Source organism: Leiobunum rupestre (genome assembly GCF_980474605.1).
Source record: "Leiobunum rupestre chromosome 9 unlocalized genomic scaffold, qqLeiRupe1.1.hap1 SUPER_9_unloc_1, whole genome shotgun sequence".
NCBI classification, from domain to species: domain Eukaryota; kingdom Metazoa; phylum Arthropoda; class Arachnida; order Opiliones; family Sclerosomatidae; genus Leiobunum; species Leiobunum rupestre.
In genome coordinates, this window is record NW_028324280.1 from 102,259 (window position 1) to 125,982 (window position 23,724).

At 40.7% G+C, this 23,724-nt stretch overlaps 9 non-coding genes and 5 pseudogenes across 9 annotated transcripts; 5 read left to right on the forward strand and 9 right to left on the reverse strand.

The window, feature by feature from the left end:
* Positions 1 to 1,169: 1,169 nt before the first annotated feature.
* Positions 1,170 to 1,361, reverse strand: LOC149920853 (U2 spliceosomal RNA). The gene has a single exon (XR_016477594.1). It is a non-coding gene; the product is annotated as a U2 spliceosomal RNA (small nuclear RNA).
* Positions 1,362 to 2,516: 1,155 nt separating this feature from the next.
* Positions 2,517 to 2,635, forward strand: LOC149920854 (5S ribosomal RNA). Its single transcript, XR_016477682.1, has one exon. It is a non-coding gene; the product is annotated as a 5S ribosomal RNA (ribosomal RNA).
* A 1,979-nt stretch (positions 2,636 to 4,614) lies between these two features.
* Positions 4,615 to 4,793, reverse strand: LOC149920855 (U2 spliceosomal RNA; annotated as a pseudogene).
* A 1,694-nt stretch (positions 4,794 to 6,487) lies between these two features.
* Positions 6,488 to 6,625, reverse strand: LOC149920856 (U2 spliceosomal RNA; annotated as a pseudogene).
* Positions 6,626 to 7,779: 1,154 nt separating this feature from the next.
* LOC149920857 (5S ribosomal RNA) lies at positions 7,780 to 7,898 on the forward strand. The gene has a single exon (XR_016477683.1). It is a non-coding gene; the product is annotated as a 5S ribosomal RNA (ribosomal RNA).
* Positions 7,899 to 9,877: 1,979 nt separating this feature from the next.
* LOC149920858 (U2 spliceosomal RNA) lies at positions 9,878 to 10,069 on the reverse strand. The gene has a single exon (XR_016477596.1). It is a non-coding gene; the product is annotated as a U2 spliceosomal RNA (small nuclear RNA).
* A 1,151-nt stretch (positions 10,070 to 11,220) lies between these two features.
* Positions 11,221 to 11,339, forward strand: LOC149920859 (5S ribosomal RNA). The gene has a single exon (XR_016477685.1). It is a non-coding gene; the product is annotated as a 5S ribosomal RNA (ribosomal RNA).
* Positions 11,340 to 13,318: 1,979 nt separating this feature from the next.
* Positions 13,319 to 13,510, reverse strand: LOC149920860 (U2 spliceosomal RNA). The gene has a single exon (XR_016477597.1). It is a non-coding gene; the product is annotated as a U2 spliceosomal RNA (small nuclear RNA).
* Positions 13,511 to 14,661: 1,151 nt separating this feature from the next.
* On the forward strand, positions 14,662 to 14,780 carry LOC149920861 (5S ribosomal RNA). The gene has a single exon (XR_016477686.1). It is a non-coding gene; the product is annotated as a 5S ribosomal RNA (ribosomal RNA).
* Positions 14,781 to 16,763: 1,983 nt separating this feature from the next.
* LOC149920862 (U2 spliceosomal RNA) lies at positions 16,764 to 16,952 on the reverse strand. Its single transcript, XR_016477672.1, has one exon. It is a non-coding gene; the product is annotated as a U2 spliceosomal RNA (small nuclear RNA).
* A 1,520-nt stretch (positions 16,953 to 18,472) lies between these two features.
* On the reverse strand, positions 18,473 to 18,575 carry LOC149920863 (U2 spliceosomal RNA; annotated as a pseudogene).
* A 1,151-nt stretch (positions 18,576 to 19,726) lies between these two features.
* On the forward strand, positions 19,727 to 19,845 carry LOC149920864 (5S ribosomal RNA). The gene has a single exon (XR_016477687.1). It is a non-coding gene; the product is annotated as a 5S ribosomal RNA (ribosomal RNA).
* Positions 19,846 to 21,828: 1,983 nt separating this feature from the next.
* LOC149920865 (U2 spliceosomal RNA) lies at positions 21,829 to 22,006 on the reverse strand (annotated as a pseudogene).
* A 1,500-nt stretch (positions 22,007 to 23,506) lies between these two features.
* Positions 23,507 to 23,588, reverse strand: LOC149920866 (U2 spliceosomal RNA; annotated as a pseudogene).
* Positions 23,589 to 23,724: the final 136 nt, after the last annotated feature.

A 23,724-nucleotide genomic window follows, 5' to 3' on the forward strand; every position in this document is an offset into this window, starting at 1 on the left:
CACAATATAAATTTAATGTCATGTTTTATTGATACTTAGAAAAAGTAACAAACATTTCAAAAGTCAGATCTTTGAGATCATTATTAAAAAAATATAACATTTTAAATCCGAACTCCTCTATAAATATTAAAATTATAAATTCCTAATCTACTTTAACAAAAGATATATCATATTAAGTTTAATACTATTAATGTTAGGAATAATCATGACTTTGAGATAAATAGAACAAAAATGTTTAATTCCAAATATAGTTAATTATAGAGCAATATATAATAAATGATTTTGTACTTACCAAAAATAAGCCTTGCCACTTTATATCTTGGTAATGTAGCTGCCGCGGGCGGCGGGCCCCCGGCGGCGACTCACTGTCCACGGAAGACGGGAAGAGAGAAAAAATGGAGAGGGGCTTATTTCGTGTTTTCTCTTTACGCGGAACATCTTGGCTGGAACCCAATGACCTAAAAATGAGGGGCGCGCTGTCTCTACCCACCATACCGAAACCCGCGAATTTACGTTATGAAAACCGGTTCCTTCAGCCAACCACTTAGAACATGCACGATTTACGAACCTTGGGTTACGAATAAAACCACAGGAATAACACAGAACAACCTCTTTTCGCGCCTTTATTTTACCCCTCTTACTTGCCTCCCGCTCGTCGGCCATTGCCTCTGCCCTAAACGGGGAGTCTAGCATCCACTCCTTGGGTATCCATAATGGAGGAGAGGACTGAAAGGGGGAAAACCAAGCATGGACGCGCCCAGGAAAATACCAAGGAGGATAGGAAGGGAGGCGAAGTAGGAGGGATGAACGCGGCAGCATCCTTGTAAGAAGCTTAGCGGCGGGAAAATTTCGGAAAAATGGCGGCTAGACGTAGCGTAGCTGCCGCAATCTTGCCGCCATTCATCCCTCCTACTTCGCCTCCCTTCCTATCCTCCGTGAAAATACCGCGAAAAAGAGTGTATAACTAGGTAAAAGAAAATTCAAAAACTGGAATCTTTCCGATTCTTCATTATTAACTATTCGACAATAAGGATTTTACCACTTATGACGTCAGAGGGGCAATATATTATAATAAAGAAATATATATAAAGACAGCCAAATAACATTTCCCGGAAATACTGTGTTGCGCAGTGCGCCATTATAAGAGCGTTTGATTTTTGATTTCAAGAGAGAAGTGGGCCGATCCCGGATTTACTGCAATACCAGGCCGACCCGTGGCGGAGGTGGAGCAAGCTCCGACCACTCCGCCGCCGTCCAAAAATAAGTTTAATATCTTGGGCCCCGATGGGACCCGTATCAGATATTAAGCTGATAAGAACAGATACTACACTTTGATCTTAGCCAAAAGGCCGAGAAGCGATAACCCGCTAGGAGCCGTCACTGTTTAACAAAGTAAAAAGAGAGAATTCGAGCATTTCAAATATTTCATAATTACGTCACCGAATGTTGGTCCTGGTGGGAGATGACAACGTTTGTAGCCATCGCGCGAACAAAGGAGAAGACGATATCTTGAATCCGTGAAATAGAGGTACACCGCCAGGCCCGGACTGGCACTTTTGGGGTCATCGGCTAGAGACAGTAGAGTGGGCCACTTTACCGGGCCGTATGGAAAAAAAATCTAAATGGTGGTTTATAGGACCATAAATAACGTATTAAGTGTACTAGATTCTACGTGAAACGTCAAACGCGTTTAAATGACCATTTAGGAAAAATTTATTATAAGCGAATAGAGCGTTCTATAAAAGTGGACCATAACCGGTCACTTTTCATACAGACTATAGAGCTGGTTCAGCAGGACTAACAACTTTTGTTATTCTTTGGTTTAAGAGAATTCGGCTTATGTCCTGTCTTTATATGAATATTTTAGAGACGTACCTTTTAGGAGTTGTAGGAGGCACCCTAGGTGTTGAAGTATGTTTGGGGTTAAGGATATTTTCATGATCTAAGTTTCATCTTAAACACGTGGATTTGGGACTAGTATTTTCTAGAATTTTTCTTATTTGCCATCATACATTTATTACAAAAATCATTTAAAATAAGAAAAAAGGCGCGGAAAGCAAAGCCGGAAATATGTGAAGCCTAGGCTAGCAACTACGCTACTAATAAAAATTGACTGCTCTCAATTTCTTACGGGTTTGCCAGATAAATATATTTCTCTAAGACGAAAAACCGGCCAAACCTTCACCTCCTCCGAACTCCAAAGGGGGAAAGCACACCACACCAATTTTATAGATTCGTAAACGCGCCTTCCCAATCGACCGCCATCACCTTACAGTCTACGGGGAGGGTGATGAAAAAACTGGTTTGGGGGGGGGGGGGGGGGGATGAAATTTCTGCGGTAAAGGGCTTGCTCGTTGGTTGTCTGTACGATAATATCGGCGCCCAGTAAACGTTTCTAAAAAGAGTGTATAGAACGTTCTATTGGAGCCGCATGCAGCCGGTGGCCCTCGGCGATCACCAACCTACCAGGACCTGGCTAGTCGCGGCTTGTCCACCGCTATCAATTACACTCTAGCGGCAACGGCCATATCACGCTGAATACACCGGTTCTCGTCTGATCACCGAAGTTAAGCAGCGTCGAGCGCGGTCAGTACTTGGGAGGGAGACCACCTGGGAACACCGCGTGCCGTTGGCTACTCATTTATTTTCGCGGGATGGGATTTGCGTCTTTTAACAGGAAAATACCTTCATCCTATCATTTTGACGCTGCTTTTTTATGCAATTAAAAGTTCGCCCAGACGATAATATTATTTCGGTCAACTCTTGGCCTTTTTTTAACAACTGGCAGCATCTTTCCGTGAATAAAATACATGTTAGTATCAAAATTGAACAAAATAAAATGGCGAGAAAATTGGTTTTCATTTTATTCTACTTAAGGCTTGTACTTAAAATAGTACTAACTTACTTACTTACTTACTTACTTACTTACTTACTTACTTACTAACTAACTAACTAACTAACTAACTAACTAACTAACTAACTAACTAACTAATTAACTAACTAACTAACTAACTAACTAATTAACTAACTAACTAACTAACTAACTAACTAACTAACGTTTATCTCTAAACAAAAACATTTCCGCGGTAAAATCCACTCTGAAATGGCCTTTTCTGGTTTTGGAATGAAGTCCAAAGTTAAAATTTTATTAACAAATTCTAATTGTGAAATATATTTTTTGTTCTAAATTTTAATCTTAAATGTAATTTAAATAGTTGAATCTAAAAAAGGACTTTTGGAAAATGTTTTATAGAAGGTTTTATCATGGGACAGCCGCATGGATTAGGGGAGTAACCCAAAAATACAAAATATCAAAACAAACCACGAAATTAAATAATAAAACGGAGACAGAGATATATTTTTTAAACAAAATAATATAGCTAACTTTTATCTATTAATTGTTTTAGGTGATGTAGTTTATGTAAAATATAAAAATGAACCTTGGCACAATATAAATTTAATGTCATGTTTTATTGATACTTAGAAAAAGTAACAAACATTTCAAAAGTCAGATCTTTGAGATCATTATTAAAAAAATATAACATTTTAAATCCGAACTCCTCTATAAATATTAAAATTATAAATTCCTAATCTACTTTAACAAAAGATATATCATATTAAGTTTAATACTATTAATGTTAGGAATAATCATGACTTTGAGATAAATAGAACAAAAATGTTTAATTCCAAATATAGTTAATTATAGAGCAATATATAATAAATGATTTTGTACTTACCAAAAATAAGCCTTGCCACTTTATATCTTGGTAATGTAGCTGCCGCGGGCGGCGGGCCCCCGGCGGCGACTCACTGTCCACGGAAGACGGGAAGAGAGAAAAAATGGAGAGGGGCTTATTTCGTGTTTTCTCTTTACGCGGAACATCTTGGCTGGAACCCAATGACCTAAAAATGAGGGGCGCGCTGTCTCTACCCACCATACCGAAACCCGCGAATTTACGTTATGAAAACCGGTTCCTTCAGCCAACCACTTAGAACATGCACGATTTACGAACCTTGGGTTACGAATAAAACCACAGGAATAACACAGAACAACCTCTTTTCGCGCCTTTATTTTACCCCTCTTACTTGCCTCCCGCTCGTCGGCCATTGCCTCTGCCCTAAACGGGGAGTCTAGCATCCACTCCTTGGGTATCCATAATGGAGGAGAGGACTGAAAGGGGGAAAACCAAGCATGGACGCGCCCAGGAAAATACCAAGGAGGATAGGAAGGGAGGCGAAGTAGGAGGGATGAACGCGGCAGCATCCTTGTAAGAAGCTTAGCGGCGGGAAAATTTCGGAAAAATGGCGGCTAGACGTAGCGTAGCTGCCGCAATCTTGCCGCCATTCATCCCTCCTACTTCGCCTCCCTTCCTATCCTCCGTGAAAATACCGCGAAAAAGAGTGTATAACTAGGTAAAAGAAAATTCAAAAACTGGAATCTTTCCGATTCTTCATTATTAACTATTCGACAATAAGGATTTTACCACTTATGACGTCAGAGGGGCAATATATTATAATAAAGAAATATATATAAAGACAGCCAAATAACATTTCCCGGAAATACTGTGTTGCGCAGTGCGCCATTATAAGAGCGTTTGATTTTTGATTTCAAGAGAGAAGTGGGCCGATCCCGGATTTACTGCAATACCAGGCCGACCCGTGGCGGAGGTGGAGCAAGCTCCGACCACTCCGCCGCCGTCCAAAAATAAGTTTAATATCTTGGGCCCCGATGGGACCCGTATCAGATATTAAGCTGATAAGAACAGATACTGAATTTGTTTATTTGAAATTCTTGTCATGGTTACATATGCTCGCGTTATTAATTTTTTAATTTAGCGCGAACATTTGTCAAAAAAATAATAATGTCTTAATCTTTTGTTTCTTTTCAGGTTTGGATCTTTACAATGCATCAAGGTGAGTATATTTCTTTTTTCCATTTTTTTTCTTTAACTTCAAATTTAATTAAGTAGCTTTTAATAAGTAATGAATAACTTTTCATAATCTACGAAGGGGCATTAAGGCGGAGAAAGTACAATAACATTTAAGGCTAAAAACAATTTAAGAAAAACCGAACACACGGAATTTTGTTAAAACTAAAATTATACTTTTAACATGATAAAAACAGTTAAGGCTTGTAAAAATATTTGCATATATTTACAACATGTGGATACGAAAAAGATATAATTAAAAACATAATTACACAATTAGCGTAAGACCTATTTTTTCCCTTTCTTGGGATCTTTTTCACTAGGAGGACTATGCTGTCGTTTGGAACGCAGATGGAGTTGATTTTTTGCCTTTCCCAATGCTTTTTCGCACCACGCCAGGACCTTAGGTTCCGTGTTATTTAATTCGCTGACTTTACGACAGAAATCCTCTAGTTCGTCTTTCGTTAGGGTTCCGAAGTTCCAATGTCGTTCATTAATTGGTATCTCTTTAGGCTCCTTTGGAACAGTTTCTTGCGGGCAGTGGACTTGCTTTTGGGGTGACTTGACAGCATTGGCGTAGCCTTTGACTATAGTGGAAGATTCAGGTTTCTCGGGGGATGGCTCTGGCGTTGCAAGCGACCAACCCTCTTTCGAACCCTGAAAGTCTCTTGGTGGGGGGGTTACTCCATTCTCTTCTCGTGATGGTGAGGTTTCAGCCATCGTTTCGTCATGGGTGCTCGCTTCTTCGACATCCTCGACTGGAATCGGCATTCCGCTCCCAACGTTCTCTGGTTCGTTAGAGGACGGGTTCTGGTCAGTGGCGGTATCTGGAGATGGTCGAGCCTTGTTTTTCTTTTTCGGGCAATCCCGAACCTGATGACTGTCCTTGCGGCAGTAGAAGCACATACGCTGGACGCCTTGGTACATGATTTGGATACGATGTCCACTGATGGTCATCAGGTTCGGGATTGGACTCTTCACCTTGACTTCCAGACGCCGATTCCCATTGCGAACGTCTTTAAGTGGGCCTTTCTGGAACGTTTCCCACGTTTCAGAAAGAACTTCGCAATAATTCCTAAGGGCGGATTTCAAAAACGAAAGCTCCCACCAGCTTGGAGCATCTTTAATTGTAATATAAGACTTTGGGTCTGCAACCCCCACGATATTCAAATGTTTCTCGCCGACGATGATTCCAGCATCAACAGCTTTCTGGTAACTGACATGATTGTTGAACGTTATCTGAGCTTCAGTTTTTCCAAGCATCTGGAAAACCGTGATGCTCTTGGGGCCAATGCAGTCGAAAAGAGCAATAGCCAAATCTTCTACATTGACCCCGTCGAACTTGATTTTTGCAGTTGCCTTCTTCGAGGTTGAAGGTAAGGACTGCGAAACGGACGGCAAAGACTGCACGGCAGGCATGGCAACTCTGGTGGTGACCGCCGAAGCGGAGACCGGGACTCAGGAACCGCTGAGGAGAGGCAGACGGCAACTGGAAGGCAGGAACAGTAACTGGAACTGGTGCTGGACTGGCAACAGGATCGGCAACTTCTGGCGAGGCAGCGTGGCAGGCAAAACGAGCAGGAACACTCGCCTTTAAGGCGTAGAAAACACTTCTCGCCCCCCGACTAAGATCTCCGTATAGCACTATTGAAAACAGATACTACACTTTGATCTTAGCCAAAAGGCCGAGAAGCGATAACCCGCTAGGAGCCGTCACTGTTTAACAAAGTAAAAAGAGAGAATTCGAGCATTTCAAATATTTCATAATTACGTCACCGAATGTTGGTCCTGGTGGGAGATGACAACGTTTGTAGCCATCGCGCGAACAAAGGAGAAGACGATATCTTGAATCCGTGAAATAGAGGTACACCGCCAGGCCCGGACTGGCACTTTTGGGGTCATCGGCTAGAGACAGTAGAGTGGGCCACTTTACCGGGCCGTATGGAAAAAAAATCTAAATGGTGGTTTATAGGACCATAAATAACGTATTAAGTGTACTAGATTCTACGTGAAACGTCAAACGCGTTTAAATGACCATTTAGGAAAAATTTATTATAAGCGAATAGAGCGTTCTATAAAAGTGGACCATAACCGGTCACTTTTCATACAGACTATAGAGCTGGTTCAGCAGGACTAACAACTTTTGTTATTCTTTGGTTTAAGAGAATTCGGCTTATGTCCTGTCTTTATATGAATATTTTAGAGACGTACCTTTTAGGAGTTGTAGGAGGCACCCTAGGTGTTGAAGTATGTTTGGGGTTAAGGATATTTTCATGATCTAAGTTTCATCTTAAACACGTGGATTTGGGACTAGTATTTTCTAGAATTTTTCTTATTTGCCATCATACATTTATTACAAAAATCATTTAAAATAAGAAAAAAGGCGCGGAAAGCAAAGCCGGAAATATGTGAAGCCTAGGCTAGCAACTACGCTACTAATAAAAATTGACTGCTCTCAATTTCTTACGGGTTTGCCAGATAAATATATTTCTCTAAGACGAAAAACCGGCCAAACCTTCACCTCCTCCGAACTCCAAAGGGGGAAAGCACACCACACCAATTTTATAGATTCGTAAACGCGCCTTCCCAATCGACCGCCATCACCTTACAGTCTACGGGGAGGGTGATGAAAAAACTGGTTTGGGGGGGGGGGGGGGGGATGAAATTTCTGCGGTAAAGGGCTTGCTCGTTGGTTGTCTGTACGATAATATCGGCGCCCAGTAAACGTTTCTAAAAAGAGTGTATAGAACGTTCTATTGGAGCCGCATGCAGCCGGTGGCCCTCGGCGATCACCAACCTACCAGGACCTGGCTAGTCGCGGCTTGTCCACCGCTATCAATTACACTCTAGCGGCAACGGCCATATCACGCTGAATACACCGGTTCTCGTCTGATCACCGAAGTTAAGCAGCGTCGAGCGCGGTCAGTACTTGGGAGGGAGACCACCTGGGAACACCGCGTGCCGTTGGCTACTCATTTATTTTCGCGGGATGGGATTTGCGTCTTTTAACAGGAAAATACCTTCATCCTATCATTTTGACGCTGCTTTTTTATGCAATTAAAAGTTCGCCCAGACGATAATATTATTTCGGTCAACTCTTGGCCTTTTTTTAACAACTGGCAGCATCTTTCCGTGAATAAAATACATGTTAGTATCAAAATTGAACAAAATAAAATGGCGAGAAAATTGGTTTTCATTTTATTCTACTTAAGGCTTGTACTTAAAATAGTACTAACTTACTTACTTACTTACTTACTTACTTACTTACTTACTTACTAACTAACTAACTAACTAACTAACTAACTAACTAACTAACTAACTAACTAATTAACTAACTAACTAACTAACTAACTAATTAACTAACTAACTAACTAACTAACTAACTAACTAACGTTTATCTCTAAACAAAAACATTTCCGCGGTAAAATCCACTCTGAAATGGCCTTTTCTGGTTTTGGAATGAAGTCCAAAGTTAAAATTTTATTAACAAATTCTAATTGTGAAATATATTTTTTGTTCTAAATTTTAATCTTAAATGTAATTTAAATAGTTGAATCTAAAAAAGGACTTTTGGAAAATGTTTTATAGAAGGTTTTATCATGGGACAGCCGCATGGATTAGGGGAGTAACCCAAAAATACAAAATATCAAAACAAACCACGAAATTAAATAATAAAACGGAGACAGAGATATATTTTTTAAACAAAATAATATAGCTAACTTTTATCTATTAATTGTTTTAGGTGATGTAGTTTATGTAAAATATAAAAATGAACCTTGGCACAATATAAATTTAATGTCATGTTTTATTGATACTTAGAAAAAGTAACAAACATTTCAAAAGTCAGATCTTTGAGATCATTATTAAAAAAATATAACATTTTAAATCCGAACTCCTCTATAAATATTAAAATTATAAATTCCTAATCTACTTTAACAAAAGATATATCATATTAAGTTTAATACTATTAATGTTAGGAATAATCATGACTTTGAGATAAATAGAACAAAAATGTTTAATTCCAAATATAGTTAATTATAGAGCAATATATAATAAATGATTTTGTACTTACCAAAAATAAGCCTTGCCACTTTATATCTTGGTAATGTAGCTGCCGCGGGCGGCGGGCCCCCGGCGGCGACTCACTGTCCACGGAAGACGGGAAGAGAGAAAAAATGGAGAGGGGCTTATTTCGTGTTTTCTCTTTACGCGGAACATCTTGGCTGGAACCCAATGACCTAAAAATGAGGGGCGCGCTGTCTCTACCCACCATACCGAAACCCGCGAATTTACGTTATGAAAACCGGTTCCTTCAGCCAACCACTTAGAACATGCACGATTTACGAACCTTGGGTTACGAATAAAACCACAGGAATAACACAGAACAACCTCTTTTCGCGCCTTTATTTTACCCCTCTTACTTGCCTCCCGCTCGTCGGCCATTGCCTCTGCCCTAAACGGGGAGTCTAGCATCCACTCCTTGGGTATCCATAATGGAGGAGAGGACTGAAAGGGGGAAAACCAAGCATGGACGCGCCCAGGAAAATACCAAGGAGGATAGGAAGGGAGGCGAAGTAGGAGGGATGAACGCGGCAGCATCCTTGTAAGAAGCTTAGCGGCGGGAAAATTTCGGAAAAATGGCGGCTAGACGTAGCGTAGCTGCCGCAATCTTGCCGCCATTCATCCCTCCTACTTCGCCTCCCTTCCTATCCTCCGTGAAAATACCGCGAAAAAGAGTGTATAACTAGGTAAAAGAAAATTCAAAAACTGGAATCTTTCCGATTCTTCATTATTAACTATTCGACAATAAGGATTTTACCACTTATGACGTCAGAGGGGCAATATATTATAATAAAGAAATATATATAAAGACAGCCAAATAACATTTCCCGGAAATACTGTGTTGCGCAGTGCGCCATTATAAGAGCGTTTGATTTTTGATTTCAAGAGAGAAGTGGGCCGATCCCGGATTTACTGCAATACCAGGCCGACCCGTGGCGGAGGTGGAGCAAGCTCCGACCACTCCGCCGCCGTCCAAAAATAAGTTTAATATCTTGGGCCCCGATGGGACCCGTATCAGATATTAAGCTGATAAGAACAGATACTACACTTTGATCTTAGCCAAAAGGCCGAGAAGCGATAACCCGCTAGGAGCCGTCACTGTTTAACAAAGTAAAAAGAGAGAATTCGAGCATTTCAAATATTTCATAATTACGTCACCGAATGTTGGTCCTGGTGGGAGATGACAACGTTTGTAGCCATCGCGCGAACAAAGGAGAAGACGATATCTTGAATCCGTGAAATAGAGGTACACCGCCAGGCCCGGACTGGCACTTTTGGGGTCATCGGCTAGAGACAGTAGAGTGGGCCACTTTACCGGGCCGTATGGAAAAAAAATCTAAATGGTGGTTTATAGGACCATAAATAACGTATTAAGTGTACTAGATTCTACGTGAAACGTCAAACGCGTTTAAATGACCATTTAGGAAAAATTTATTATAAGCGAATAGAGCGTTCTATAAAAGTGGACCATAACCGGTCACTTTTCATACAGACTATAGAGCTGGTTCAGCAGGACTAACAACTTTTGTTATTCTTTGGTTTAAGAGAATTCGGCTTATGTCCTGTCTTTATATGAATATTTTAGAGACGTACCTTTTAGGAGTTGTAGGAGGCACCCTAGGTGTTGAAGTATGTTTGGGGTTAAGGATATTTTCATGATCTAAGTTTCATCTTAAACACGTGGATTTGGGACTAGTATTTTCTAGAATTTTTCTTATTTGCCATCATACATTTATTACAAAAATCATTTAAAATAAGAAAAAAGGCGCGGAAAGCAAAGCCGGAAATATGTGAAGCCTAGGCTAGCAACTACGCTACTAATAAAAATTGACTGCTCTCAATTTCTTACGGGTTTGCCAGATAAATATATTTCTCTAAGACGAAAAACCGGCCAAACCTTCACCTCCTCCGAACTCCAAAGGGGGAAAGCACACCACACCAATTTTATAGATTCGTAAACGCGCCTTCCCAATCGACCGCCATCACCTTACAGTCTACGGGGAGGGTGATGAAAAAACTGGTTTGGGGGGGGGGGGGGATGAAATTTCTGCGGTAAAGGGCTTGCTCGTTGGTTGTCTGTACGATAATATCGGCGCCCAGTAAACGTTTCTAAAAAGAGTGTATAGAACGTTCTATTGGAGCCGCATGCAGCCGGTGGCCCTCGGCGATCACCAACCTACCAGGACCTGGCTAGTCGCGGCTTGTCCACCGCTATCAATTACACTCTAGCGGCAACGGCCATATCACGCTGAATACACCGGTTCTCGTCTGATCACCGAAGTTAAGCAGCGTCGAGCGCGGTCAGTACTTGGGAGGGAGACCACCTGGGAACACCGCGTGCCGTTGGCTACTCATTTATTTTCGCGGGATGGGATTTGCGTCTTTTAACAGGAAAATACCTTCATCCTATCATTTTGACGCTGCTTTTTTATGCAATTAAAAGTTCGCCCAGACGATAATATTATTTCGGTCAACTCTTGGCCTTTTTTTAACAACTGGCAGCATCTTTCCGTGAATAAAATACATGTTAGTATCAAAATTGAACAAAATAAAATGGCGAGAAAATTGGTTTTCATTTTATTCTACTTAAGGCTTGTACTTAAAATAGTACTAACTTACTTACTTACTTACTTACTTACTTACTTACTTACTTACTAACTAACTAACTAACTAACTAACTAACTAACTAACTAACTAACTAACTAATTAACTAACTAACTAACTAACTAACTAATTAACTAACTAACTAACTAACTAACTAACTAACTAACGTTTATCTCTAAACAAAAACATTTCCGCGGTAAAATCCACTCTGAAATGGCCTTTTCTGGTTTTGGAATGAAGTCCAAAGTTAAAATTTTATTAACAAATTCTAATTGTGAAATATATTTTTTGTTCTAAATTTTAATCTTAAATGTAATTTAAATAGTTGAATCTAAAAAAGGACTTTTGGAAAATGTTTTATAGAAGGTTTTATCATGGGACAGCCGCATGGATTAGGGGAGTAACCCAAAAATACAAAATATCAAAACAAACCACGAAATTAAATAATAAAACGGAGACAGAGATATATTTTTTAAACAAAATAATATAGCTAACTTTTATCTATTAATTGTTTTAGGTGATGTAGTTTATGTAAAATATAAAAATGAACCTTGGCACAATATAAATTTAATGTCATGTTTTATTGATACTTAGAAAAAGTAACAAACATTTCAAAAGTCAGATCTTTGAGATCATTATTAAAAAAATATAACATTTTAAATCCGAACTCCTCTATAAATATTAAAATTATAAATTCCTAATCTACTTTAACAAAAGATATATCATATTAAGTTTAATACTATTAATGTTAGGAATAATCATGACTTTGAGATAAATAGAACAAAAATGTTTAATTCCAAATATAGTTAATTATAGAGCAATATATAATAAATGATTTTGTACTTACCAAAAATAAGCCTTGCCACTTTATATCTTGGTAATGTAGCTGCCGCGGGCGGCGGGCCCCCGGCGGCGACTCACTGTCCACGGAAGACGGGAAGAGAGAAAAAATGGAGAGGGGCTTATTTCGTGTTTTCTCTTTACGCGGAACATCTTGGCTGGAACCCAATGACCTAAAAATGAGGGGCGCGCTGTCTCTACCCACCATACCGAAACCCGCGAATTTACGTTATGAAAACCGGTTCCTTCAGCCAACCACTTAGAACATGCACGATTTACGAACCTTGGGTTACGAATAAAACCACAGGAATAACACAGAACAACCTCTTTTCGCGCCTTTATTTTACCCCTCTTACTTGCCTCCCGCTCGTCGGCCATTGCCTCTGCCCTAAACGGGGAGTCTAGCATCCACTCCTTGGGTATCCATAATGGAGGAGAGGACTGAAAGGGGGAAAACCAAGCATGGACGCGCCCAGGAAAATACCAAGGAGGATAGGAAGGGAGGCGAAGTAGGAGGGATGAACGCGGCAGCATCCTTGTAAGAAGCTTAGCGGCGGGAAAATTTCGGAAAAATGGCGGCTAGACGTAGCGTAGCTGCCGCAATCTTGCCGCCATTCATCCCTCCTACTTCGCCTCCCTTCCTATCCTCCGTGAAAATACCGCGAAAAAGAGTGTATAACTAGGTAAAAGAAAATTCAAAAACTGGAATCTTTCCGATTCTTCATTATTAACTATTCGACAATAAGGATTTTACCACTTATGACGTCAGAGGGGCAATATATTATAATAAAGAAATATATATAAAGACAGCCAAATAACATTTCCCGGAAATACTGTGTTGCGCAGTGCGCCATTATAAGAGCGTTTGATTTTTGATTTCAAGAGAGAAGTGGGCCGATCCCGGATTTACTGCAATACCAGGCCGACCCGTGGCGGAGGTGGAGCAAGCTCCGACCACTCCGCCGCCGTCCAAAAATAAGTTTAATATCTTGGGCCCCGATGGGACCCGTATCAGATATTAAGCTGATAAGAACAGATACTACACTTTGATCTTAGCCAAAAGGCCGAGAAGCGATAACCCGCTAGGAGCCGTCACTGTTTAACAAAGTAAAAAGAGAGAATTCGAGCATTTCAAATATTTCATAATTACGTCACCGAATGTTGGTCCTGGTGGGAGATGACAACGTTTGTAGCCATCGCGCGAACAAAGGAGAAGACGATATCTTGAATCCGTGAAATAGAGGTACACCGCCAGGCCCGGACTGGCACTTTTGGGGTCATCGGCTAGAGACAGTAGAGTGGGCCACTTTACCGGGCCGTATGGAAAAAAAATCTAAATGGTGGTTTATAGGACCATAAATAACGTATTAAGTGTACTAGATTCTACGTGAAACGTCAAACGCGTTTAAATGACCATTTAGGAAAAATTTATTATAAGCGAATAGAGCGTTCTATAAAAGTGGACCATAACCGGTCACTTTTCATACAGACTATAGAGCTGGTTCAGCAGGACTAACAACTTTTGTTATTCTTTGGTTTAAGAGAATTCGGCTTATGTCCTGTCTTTATATGAATATTTTAGAGACGTACCTTTTAGGAGTTGTAGGAGGCACCCTAGGTGTTGAAGTATGTTTGGGGTTAAGGATATTTTCATGATCTAAGTTTCATCTTAAACACGTGGATTTGGGACTAGTATTTTCTAGAATTTTTCTTATTTGCCATCATACATTTATTACAAAAATCATTTAAAATAAGAAAAAAGGCGCGGAAAGCAAAGCCGGAAATATGTGAAGCCTAGGCTAGCAACTACGCTACTAATAAAAATTGACTGCTCTCAATTTCTTACGGGTTTGCCAGATAAATATATTTCTCTAAGACGAAAAACCGGCCAAACCTTCACCTCCTCCGAACTCCAAAGGGGGAAAGCACACCACACCAATTTTATAGATTCGTAAACGCGCCTTCCCAATCGACCGCCATCACCTTACAGTCTACGGGGAGGGTGATGAAAAAACTGGTTTGGGGGGGGGGGGGGATGAAATTTCTGCGGTAAAGGGCTTGCTCGTTGGTTGTCTGTACGATAATATCGGCGCCCAGTAAACGTTTCTAAAAAGAGTGTATAGAACGTTCTATTGGAGCCGCATGCAGCCGGTGGCCCTCGGCGATCACCAACCTACCAGGACCTGGCTAGTCGCGGCTTGTCCACCGCTATCAATTACACTCTAGCGGCAACGGCCATATCACGCTGAATACACCGGTTCTCGTCTGATCACCGAAGTTAAGCAGCGTCGAGCGCGGTCAGTACTTGGGAGGGAGACCACCTGGGAACACCGCGTGCCGTTGGCTACTCATTTATTTTCGCGGGATGGGATTTGCGTCTTTTAACAGGAAAATACCTTCATCCTATCATTTTGACGCTGCTTTTTTATGCAATTAAAAGTTCGCCCAGACGATAATATTATTTCGGTCAACTCTTGGCCTTTTTTTAACAACTGGCAGCATCTTTCCGTGAATAAAATACATGTTAGTATCAAAATTGAACAAAATAAAATGGCGAGAAAATTGGTTTTCATTTTATTCTACTTAAGGCTTGTACTTAAAATAGTACTAACTTACTTACTTACTTACTTACTTACTTACTTACTTACTTACTTACTAACTAACTAACTAACTAACTAACTAACTAACTAACTAACTAACTAACTAATTAACTAACTAACTAACTAACTAACTAATTAACTAACTAACTAACTAACTAACTAACTAACTAACGTTTATCTCTAAACAAAAACATTTCCGCGGTAAAATCCACTCTGAAATGGCCTTTTCTGGTTTTGGAATGAAGTCCAAAGTTAAAATTTTATTAACAAATTCTAATTGTGAAATATATTTTTTGTTCTAAATTTTAATCTTAAATGTAATTTAAATAGTTGAATCTAAAAAAGGACTTTTGGAAAATGTTTTATAGAAGGTTTTATCATGGGACAGCCGCATGGATTAGGGGAGTAACCCAAAAATACAAAATATCAAAACAAACCACGAAATTAAATAATAAAACGGAGACAGAGATATATTTTTTAAACAAAATAATATAGCTAACTTTTATCTATTAATTGTTTTAGGTGATGTAGTTTATGTAAAATATAAAAATGAACCTTGGCACAATATAAATTTAATGTCATGTTTTATTGATACTTAGAAAAAGTAACAAACATTTCAAAAGTCAGATCTTTGAGATCATTATTAAAAAAATATAACATTTTAAATCCGAACTCCTCTATAAATATTAAAATTATAAATTCCTAATCTACTTTAACAAAAGATATATCATATTAAGTTTAATACTATTAATGTTAGGAATAATCATGACTTTGAGATAAATAGAACAAAAATGTTTAATTCCAAATATAGTTAATTATAGAGCAATATATAATAAATGATTTTGTACTTACCAAAAATAAGCCTTGCCACTTTATATCTTGGTAATGTAGCTGCCGCGGGCGGCGGGCCCCCGGCGGCGACTCACTGTCCACGGAAGACGGGAAGAGAGAAAAAATGGAGAGGGGCTTATTTCGTGTTTTCTCTTTACGCGGAACATCTTGGCTGGAACCCAATGACCTAAAAATGAGGGGCGCGCTGTCTCTACCCACCATACCGAAACCCGCGAATTTACGTTATGAAAACCGGTTCCTTCAGCCAACCACTTAGAACATGCACGATTTACGAACCTTGGGTTACGAATAAAACCACAGGAATAACACAGAACAACCTCTTTTCGCGCCTTTATTTTACCCCTCTTACTTGCCTCCCGCTCGTCGGCCATTGCCTCTGCCCTAAACGGGGAGTCTAGCATCCACTCCTTGGGTATCCATAATGGAGGAGAGGACTGAAAGGGGGAAAACCAAGCATGGACGCGCCCAGGAAAATACCAAGGAGGATAGGAAGGGAGGCGAAGTAGGAGGGATGAACGCGGCAGCATCCTTGTAAGAAGCTTAGCGGCGGGAAAATTTCGGAAAAATGGCGGCTAGACGTAGCGTAGCTGCCGCAATCTTGCCGCCATTCATCCCTCCTACTTCGCCTCCCTTCCTATCCTCCGTGAAAATACCGCGAAAAAGAGTGTATAACTAGGTAAAAGAAAATTCAAAAACTGGAATCTTTCCGATTCTTCATTATTAACTATTCGACAATAAGGATTTTACCACTTATGACGTCAGAGGGGCAATATATTATAATAAAGAAATATATATAAAGACAGCCAAATAACATTTCCCGGAAATACTGTGTTGCGCAGTGCGCCATTATAAGAGCGTTTGATTTTTGATTTCAAGAGAGAAGTGGGCCGATCCCGGATTTACTGCAATACCAGGCCGACCCGTGGCGGAGGTGGAGCAAGCTCCGACCACTCCGCCGCCGTCCAAAAATAAGTTTAATATCTTGGGCCCCGATGGGACCCGTATCAGATATTAAGCTGATAAGAACAGATACTGAATTTGTTTATTAAATATCAGTCAAATTTACAAATTTACAGATGTTCGCGTTTAATTAAATTAAATTAGCGCGAACAAAAAGTAAGTTTTCAGGTTTCATTTTTTAGGTAAGGGTTTTTTTCCATCGTCAAGGTAAGTATAAATGGTAAGTATTTTTTCCTTCTTTTTCAGGGATAACGTAAAGTTAAAACCAGATAAAAATTGTAAACAAAAGTAAATGAATATAAAAGAATTTTGCACGTAGTTAAAATTAATAAGTTGCCATAAAAAGATTTAGTATGTTACGTATTCAGTATATAGATCCTTCTCAGGTATGTTTTTGGTGGCGCTGGCGAATGTCTTTTTCTCTTCGTTTTGCGTCTTTCCCTTCTTAGTTGCCTTTCCTGGAGAGTTGAGCATACGTTTTTTTGAAAATTTTTCTTGTTCCTGGTTGGCGAGCGCGAGAAAAACCTGTCTCCTCTCGTCGCTATATTCGTCGGTAGTCCGCAGGTATTCAATGAATCCTTTAAGTTGTGTCTGGGAGTATTTCCTGACGCTTTCCAAATTTTCCGGGCTGATGTAGAGGTCGCTGTTCGGATCCTCGGACTGAGATACCTGGTGGTCGCTTGGTGGTGCTCCTTGTGATGCTGCCGATTCTGCTATGGGCACTTGTTCCGTAGCAGAAGTACTGTTGAGTGACTCCTGGACGCGCTCGGACTGTTCCTTTGGAGACTCTTTCTGACCTTCCTCCTTGGGTTGGTTTTGTTCTGCTTGTTTGTCTCGTTTGAGTTGACATGTCGAGGTGTTATGGCCTTCTTGGTCGCAAAAAAAGCATTTTTTTACGACCCCTGAATAATATACTAATGCCCTGCTACGGCCAAAAAAGAGGACATTAGGAATAGTTTTAGTCATGATGATTTTTACAGAGCGGTCGCCGTTTTTTAATCCTTTAAGTTCGGGGTATTCATCTAGTCGGTGGGCTTTTATGGTTCCGTATTGTCGTAGAGTGGTTAGTATGGCGTCCCACTGAATCCAGGAGGGCAGGTTCTTAATTGTTAGCCAGACACCGTCGTCGTCGATGCTGGTAATTCGGCAGGGTTTGTCATTGATAGTTAGTTCCCCGTAGGAGACGGCTTGCTGGAGGAAGGCCAGAGTGGTAAAGGTAAGTAAATAACATTGTTTACCAACAGGTTGAAGAGTCTCCAAGCACTGTGGTCCGAGTTTTTCGTAAAAGGTCCGAGCGACGTCCAGGAATCCGGCGTCGACTTCGAGCCGGGCAGTCCGTTTTTTTACCTCAGCAGCCATTAAGGCTGTTTAGAGGTCGTCAGTTGAAGGTAAGTCCCAAGGAGGAACGGCGTCCAAAAGTGATGGCAGGAATCAGCCAAGTCAGGATACGTCGTAGTGACCAGGAACAGCAGCGACAGGTAAGTGTCAGCAGGACCAGGACCAGGAACAGCAGCGGAATCAGGAACAGCAGAGGAACCGGAAACAGCAGCGGCAGCTTCAGAAGCAGGAACAGGAACAGGAACGTCAGGATACCGGCAGGTAAGTCAGCATCGCAGGAACTAGCTGTATAGCTGGAGAACTCGCTTATCGGCCTTTCGGCCAAGATTTCAGCGAAATAGCTGGGAACAGATACTACACTTTGATCTTAGCCAAAAGGCCGAGAAGCGATAACCCGCTAGGAGCCGTCACTGTTTAACAAAGTAAAAAGAGAGAATTCGAGCATTTCAAATATTTCATAATTACGTCACCGAATGTTGGTCCTGGTGGGAGATGACAACGTTTGTAGCCATCGCGCGAACAAAGGAGAAGACGATATCTTGAATCCGTGAAATAGAGGTACACCGCCAGGCCCGGACTGGCACTTTTGGGGTCATCGGCTAGAGACAGTAGAGTGGGCCACTTTACCGGGCCGTATGGAAAAAAAATCTAAATGGTGGTTTATAGGACCATAAATAACGTATTAAGTGTACTAGATTCTACGTGAAACGTCAAACGCGTTTAAATGACCATTTAGGAAAAATTTATTATAAGCGAATAGAGCGTTCTATAAAAGTGGACCATAACCGGTCACTTTTCATACAGACTATAGAGCTGGTTCAGCAGGACTAACAACTTTTGTTATTCTTTGGTTTAAGAGAATTCGGCTTATGTCCTGTCTTTATATGAATATTTTAGAGACGTACCTTTTCGGAGTTGTAGGAGGCACCCTAGGTGTTGAAGTATGTTTGGGGTTAAGGATATTTTCATGATCTAAGTTTCATCTTAAACACGTGGATTTGGGACTAGTATTTTCTAGAATTTTTCTTATTTGCCATCATACATTTATTACAAAAATCATTTAAAATAAGAAAAAAGGCGCGGAAAGCAAAGCCGGAAATATGTGAAGCCTAGGCTAGCAACTACGCTACTAATAAAAATTGACTGCTCTCAATTTCTTACGGGTTTGCCAGATAAATATATTTCTCTAAGACGAAAAACCGGCCAAACCTTCACCTCCTCCGAACTCCAAAGGGGGAAAGCACACCACACCAATTTTATAGATTCGTAAACGCGCCTTCCCAATCGACCGCCATCACCTTACAGTCTACGGGGAGGGTGATGAAAAAACTGGTTTGGGGGGGGGGGGGGATGAAATTTCTGCGGTAAAGGGCTTGCTCGTTGGTTGTCTGTACGATAATATCGGCGCCCAGTAAACGTTTCTAAAAAGAGTGTATAGAACGTTCTATTGGAGCCGCATGCAGCCGGTGGCCCTCGGCGATCACCAACCTACCAGGACCTGGCTAGTCGCGGCTTGTCCACCGCTATCAATTACACTCTAGCGGCAACGGCCATATCACGCTGAATACACCGGTTCTCGTCTGATCACCGAAGTTAAGCAGCGTCGAGCGCGGTCAGTACTTGGGAGGGAGACCACCTGGGAACACCGCGTGCCGTTGGCTACTCATTTATTTTCGCGGGATGGGATTTGCGTCTTTTAACAGGAAAATACCTTCATCCTATCATTTTGACGCTGCTTTTTTATGCAATTAAAAGTTCGCCCAGACGATAATATTATTTCGGTCAACTCTTGGCCTTTTTTTAACAACTGGCAGCATCTTTCCGTGAATAAAATACATGTTAGTATCAAAATTGAACAAAATAAAATGGCGAGAAAATTGGTTTTCATTTTATTCTACTTAAGGCTTGTACTTAAAATAGTACTAACTTACTTACTTACTTACTTACTTACTTACTTACTTACTTACTTACTAACTAACTAACTAACTAACTAACTAACTAACTAACTAACTAACTAACTAATTAACTAACTAACTAACTAACTAACTAATTAACTAACTAACTAACTAACTAACTAACTAACTAACGTTTATCTCTAAACAAAAACATTTCCGCGGTAAAATCCACTCTGAAATGGCCTTTTCTGGTTTTGGAATGAAGTCCAAAGTTAAAATTTTATTAACAAATTCTAATTGTGAAATATATTTTTTGTTCTAAATTTTAATCTTAAATGTAATTTAAATAGTTGAATCTAAAAAAGGACTTTTGGAAAATGTTTTATAGAAGGTTTTATCATGGGACAGCCGCATGGATTAGGGGAGTAACCCAAAAATACAAAATATCAAAACAAACCACGAAATTAAATAATAAAACGGAGACAGAGATATATTTTTTAAACAAAATAATATAGCTAACTTTTATCTATTAATTGTTTTAGGTGATGTAGTTTATGTAAAATATAAAAATGAACCTTGGCACAATATAAATTTAATGTCATGTTTTATTGATACTTAGAAAAAGTAACAAACATTTCAAAAGTCAGATCTTTGAGATCATTATTAAAAAAATATAACATTTTAAATCCGAACTCCTCTATAAATATTAAAATTATAAATTCCTAATCTACTTTAACAAAAGATATATCATATTAAGTTTAATACTATTAATGTTAGGAATAATCATGACTTTGAGATAAATAGAACAAAAATGTTTAATTCCAAATATAGTTAATTATAGAGCAATATATAATAAATGATTTTGTACTTACCAAAAATAAGCCTTGCCACTTTATATCTTGGTAATGTAGCTGCCGCGGGCGGCGGGCCCCCGGCGGCGACTCACTGTCCACGGAAGACGGGAAGAGAGAAAAAATGGAGAGGGGCTTATTTCGTGTTTTCTCTTTACGCGGAACATCTTGGCTGGAACCCAATGACCTAAAAATGAGGGGCGCGCTGTCTCTACCCACCATACCGAAACCCGCGAATTTACGTTATGAAAACCGGTTCCTTCAGCCAACCACTTAGAACATGCACGATTTACGAACCTTGGGTTACGAATAAAACCACAGGAATAACACAGAACAACCTCTTTTCGCGCCTTTATTTTACCCCTCTTACTTGCCTCCCGCTCGTCGGCCATTGCCTCTGCCCTAAACGGGGAGTCTAGCATCCACTCCTTGGGTATCCATAATGGAGGAGAGGACTGAAAGGGGGAAAACCAAGCATGGACGCGCCCAGGAAAATACCAAGGAGGATAGGAAGGGAGGCGAAGTAGGAGGGATGAACGCGGCAGCATCCTTGTAAGAAGCTTAGCGGCGGGAAAATTTCGGAAAAATGGCGGCTAGACGTAGCGTAGCTGCCGCAATCTTGCCGCCATTCATCCCTCCTACTTCGCCTCCCTTCCTATCCTCCGTGAAAATACCGCGAAAAAGAGTGTATAACTAGGTAAAAGAAAATTCAAAAACTGGAATCTTTCCGATTCTTCATTATTAACTATTCGACAATAAGGATTTTACCACTTATGACGTCAGAGGGGCAATATATTATAATAAAGAAATATATATAAAGACAGCCAAATAACATTTCCCGGAAATACTGTGTTGCGCAGTGCGCCATTATAAGAGCGTTTGATTTTTGATTTCAAGAGAGAAGTGGGCCGATCCCGGATTTACTGCAATACCAGGCCGACCCGTGGCGGAGGTGGAGCAAGCTCCGACCACTCCGCCGCCGTCCAAAAATAAGTTTAATATCTTGGGCCCCGATGGGACCCGTATCAGATATTAAGCTGATAAGAACAGATACTTTTAATTGTTTATTAAAAGATTGTCGTTTTTTACATTTTTACATTTTTCATTTGTTATATATTTGTTCACGGTTTAATTAATTAAATTAGCGCGAACAATCGTTTAAAAAGGATCATCGTATAAAAGTCGAGTAAAGAACTATGTTAAAAATTTAAAAATTAAATTTAAATCATATTTTTCCTTTTTTAATTTCTTTTTCTGGAGTTCTACTCCGTCGTCTTTTGGGATAGTTTTTCAGGAGGTCAGTTATTCTTACGACGAGGTCTTCTGCTGTCCGGGTTAGGCTAATTGAACGTGTGGGGGCTCTGGCATTGATTTTTTCGAGGAGGGCTTGTAGTTCGTTTTTCTTCAGTCGGTTAAGGCCTGGCACCTCGTTATAGTTCCAGTCTAATGGATCGAATCTTGGTCTGGTTGTGGGGCTGTCATGTTCGTTGGAGTCAGGTTCGCTTTCAGTTTCTGGTTGAGGTTCGTGATGTGGCGGTGATTTCAAAGCGTCGGCGAAGGAACAGATTGTGGCTGGAGGATCTACGGTCTTTGGAGAGGGTGTTGCCAAGTAAAAGCTTTCGTTGGAGGTTCTGGAGTCGTTTGGTTCGGTAAGTATTTCAGGTAAGTATGGTAAGTTTTCTTGTAGGTCTTCTCGGGTGGTGGCACTGGCGGTTTCCTTTCCAACTTGAGGCGATGGTGAGTTTCTTCCATGCTCTGGATTTACAAGTAGCGGGTTTGGGTCTCTCGCTGACTCTGAAGTTTGACGGGCTCTTGACTTCTTTTTCGGACAATCCCGAACCTGATGAGTGTCTTTGTGGCAGAAAAAGCACATTCTTTGGACGCCACGGTAGGTAATTTGGATACGATGCCCATTGATCATCATCAGGTTCGGGATTGGACCCTTAATTTTCACTTGCAGTCGCCGAGTTCCGGTTCGGACGTCTTTCAAAACTCCGTTCTGGTATGTCTCCCAAGTTTCCGTGAGTACTTCGCAGCATGTTCTAAGCGCCTTTTTGAAGATGGCCAACTCCCACCAGCTCGGGGCATCTTTCACGTTGATATACGATATAGGGTCGACTATGCTGATAACATCCAGTGGCTTGTCTCCAACGACGATTCCACTGTCAACGGCTCTCTGGTAGCTGGCTTCATTTCTGAAGGTGATCTGGGCTTCATTCTTGGAGATTATTTGGAAAACGGTAACGTTCTTTGGGCCAACGTGGTTGAACAGAGCAAGTGCTACGTCTTCCACGTCGACACCATCGAACTTCACCTTGACCGAAGCGGCTTTGAGAGCTGAAGCTGACATCAAGACTGGAACAAGGGCTTGTTCCTCCAGTATCTTCGACGTTGCAGCAGTCATGGCAAGACCTTCTGCGGACGATGGCATCAGAGGAGGACTTCTGGAACCGCCGGACAGCGATCCCTTGCGTGGTGGATCCAACACTACGGATTTCAGGAACAGCTAGGCAGGAACAGGATCAGCGACGGACTGGAGCGGTAATACAGGTAAGTATTCTTCCCTTTACAGGTGCGTACGGTTCCCGGCCTTTGGCTTCGAAAAAAGGAGCAAACAGATACTACACTTTGATCTTAGCCAAAAGGCCGAGAAGCGATAACCCGCTAGGAGCCGTCACTGTTTAACAAAGTAAAAAGAGAGAATTCGAGCATTTCAAATATTTCATAATTACGTCACCGAATGTTGGTCCTGGTGGGAGATGACAACGTTTGTAGCCATCGCGCGAACAAAGGA